The sequence below is a fragment of the Sander vitreus genome, unplaced genomic scaffold, assembly GCF_031162955.1.
Source record: "Sander vitreus isolate 19-12246 unplaced genomic scaffold, sanVit1 ctg274_0, whole genome shotgun sequence".
NCBI lineage: Eukaryota > Metazoa > Chordata > Actinopteri > Perciformes > Percidae > Sander > Sander vitreus.
In genome coordinates this window covers 121,517-125,000 of record NW_027595437.1, presented here as the reverse complement: position 1 = coordinate 125,000, position 3,484 = coordinate 121,517, and positions in this window count along the sequence as shown.

The window sequence follows — 3,484 nt, the reverse complement described above, 5'->3', positions numbered from 1 at the left end:
ATACATTGTCGTGTTTCTTTAGAAATAAACAACGGACAAATAGAGTCTTTAAACGCTTCAGATGTAAAGGTATTCTCTGTCAAAGTGACGTCAGAATGAATGGCAGTCAATGGGATGCTAACGGGATGCTAACGGGATGCTAACGGGAGGTGATGGCTTGGTAGCATCAAAATGGCGCCATAGGAGCTACGCGGTCCGAGGAGAAGCTGACCCCGTTGGTGTTACATTTGTATGTTGTGTTTTATAAAGAACTGGTGTAAACCAGTTAATTGGGTTCATTTACTGTCACCAACTGGGCTTAATAAAGAGAAATATTATTTCAGCGTCACTGTGAAGACGAACGTTAGTTAAAAGGCATTTAAATGGAACTTAGCTTTCCAGTGTTGCTACGTTACGTACTTACGTTAGCTTCGCGCTAACATCAGTTAGCTAATATTAACAGTAATGCGGGGTGTGACAACAACAACTACAGCAAAACCTCCATGAAGAAAGGAGGAAGGACTTCACAAAAACAAGGTGAGATACATTTGTCTGTCTCTCAGCCTGTCTGTCTGTCTCTCAGCCTGCCTGTCTGTCTCTCAGCTTGTCTGTCTGCCTGCCTGTCGCTCTCAATGGAAACTTTGTGTCCTGTAGAAACCTGATGCTGTCTGTGGATCTGCCCGTCTCCCCTGCTGCTGATCCTCTCTTCGTACAGTATCAGACTGTCACACACCAGAGCAACATGATCACAGCTGTGTGTGTGTGTGTGTGTGTGTGTGTGTGTGTGTGTTACCTGTCCCTTCACCTGTCCATCATCAGACTGTCAGACAGTCTCTCTGTAACGTGATGCTGTCCGTCTACTGTACAGAAATAAAACCCCTCTTCCTGTCCTCCTCCTGATGATTAACCCTTTAATCACTCTGCTCGGTTGTTTTCTAGCTCGATAATTAACGGAGGACAGTTGTGGGACGGTATTGAGAAGTGTTTGTGTAGCGTCAGATATAATAGGAAAGGACAGACAGACAGAGAGACAGACAGACAGAGAGACAGACAGACAGACTGACAGGGTTAAATTAAGAAAAAGTAAAAAACTATACCAGATGTTTTCTAGTAGACTATACTTTTACTTCAGTAAGGATTTGAATGCAGGACTTTAACTTGTATTGGAGTATTTTCACAGAGTGTATGAGTACTTTAACTGCAGTAAAGCATCTGTTTCTTCTTGGAGTCCATCCAGTCTTCTCTATCTAACGCCTGTCGGCTCAGCTGTGCATCCGTCTGTTTGGCAGCCTCATTACGTCCACCTGCGTGTCCATCAGTCCGCCTGTCGGCCTTATCTACCTGTGGATCAGTCAGCGACACGCTGAGCCGGCAGTCTGCCCCAGCTTTGGCTTCATCCCCAGATTCAGTTTGTGTTCGGCTGTCAGACGTGACGAGGACGAGCGCTGTCTGCCAGCTGCGAGGCTCGCGGCGTTTTGTTTGACTAAACACTCATTAGGCGTCGGCGTGTTACGTTCAACAGCAGCAGGCCGTCTGCTGTACTGATGCAGTGGAGATAAACACAGCAGGAGGACTTCTGTAGGGCTGACAACAATTATTATCTTCATCGTCAGTCTATCTGGAGCTGTGATGGAAACTGTTCCCTCGTTCACTCCCTCACTGGTCCTCATATGGTCTTTATTAAAGAGTGAACTACAGACCATTTCACAGATGTAAACATAAACAGTTAGTTGTGCAATATCTCATTGTGTAAGGGCTGAGAGTATGATGAGAGTATTACTATACAGGTACCTGTCTAATGTATATGAGAGTATTACTATACAGGTACCTGTCTAATGTATATTACTATATAGGGACCTGTCTAATGTATATGAGAGTATTACTATATAGGGACCTGTCTAATGTATATGAGAGTATTACTATATAGGGACCTGTCTAATGTATATGAGAGTATTACTATATAGGTACCTGTCTAATGTATATGAAGACATTACTATATAGGTACCTGTCTAATGTATATGAGTATTACTATATAGGGACCTGTCTAATATATATGAGAGTATTACTATATAGGGACCTGTCTAATGTATATGAGAGTATTACTATATATGTACCTGTCTAATGTATATGAGTATTACTATATAGGGACCTGTCTAATGTATATGAGAGTATTACTATATAGGGACCTGTCTAATGTATATGAGAGTATTACTATATAGGGACCTGTCTAATGTATATGAGAGTATTACTATACAGGTACCTGTCTAATGTATATTACTATATAGGGACCTGTCTAATGTATATGAGAGTATTACTATATAGGGACCTGTCTAATGTATATGAGAGTATTACTATACAGGTACCTGTCTAATGTATATGAGAGTATTACTATATAGGGACCTGTCTAATGTATATGAGAGTATTACTATATAGGGACCTGTCTAATGTATATGAGAGTATTACTATACAGGTACTTGTCTAATGTATATGAGAGTATTACTATATAGGGACCTGTCTAATGTATATGAGAGTATTACTATACAGGTACCTGTCTAATGTCTATTACTATATAGGGACCTGTCTAATGTATATGAGAGTATTACTATACAGGGACCTGTCTAATGTATATGAGAGTATTACTATATAGGGACCTGTGTAATGTATATGAGAGTATTACTATATAGGGACCTGTTTAATGTATATGAGAGTATTACTATATAGGGACCTGTCTAATGTATATGAGAGTATTACTATATAGGGACCTGTCTAATGTATATGAGAGTATTACTATATAGGGACCTGTCTAATGTATATGAGAGTACTATATAGGGACCTGTCTAATGTATATGAGAGTATTACTATATAGGGACCTGTCTAATGTATATGAGTAGTACTATATAGGGGACCTGTCTAATGTATATGAGTATTACTATATAGGGAACCTGTCTAATGTATATGAAGTATTACTATATAGGGACCTGTCTAATGTATATGAGAGTATTACTATATAGGTACTTGTCTAATGTATATGAGAGTATTACTATATAGGGACCTGTCTAATGTATATGAGAGTATTACTATATAGGTACCTGTCTAATGTATATGAGAGTATTACTATATAGGGACCTGTCTAATGTATATGAGAGTATTACTATATAGGGACCTGTCTAATGTATATGAGAATATTACTATATAGGGACCTGTCTAATGTATATGAGTATTACTATATAGGGACCTGTCTAATGTATATGAGAATATTACTATATAGGGACCTGTCTAATGTATATGAGAGTATTACTATACAGGGACCTGTCTAATGTATATGAGAGTATTACTATACAGGGACCTGTCTAATGTATATGAGTATTACTATACAGGGACCTGTCTAATGTATATGAGAGTATTACTATATAGGGACCTGTCTAATGTATATGAGAGTATTACTATATAGGGACCTGTCTAATGTATATGAGAGTATTACTATATAGGGACCTGTCTAATGTAT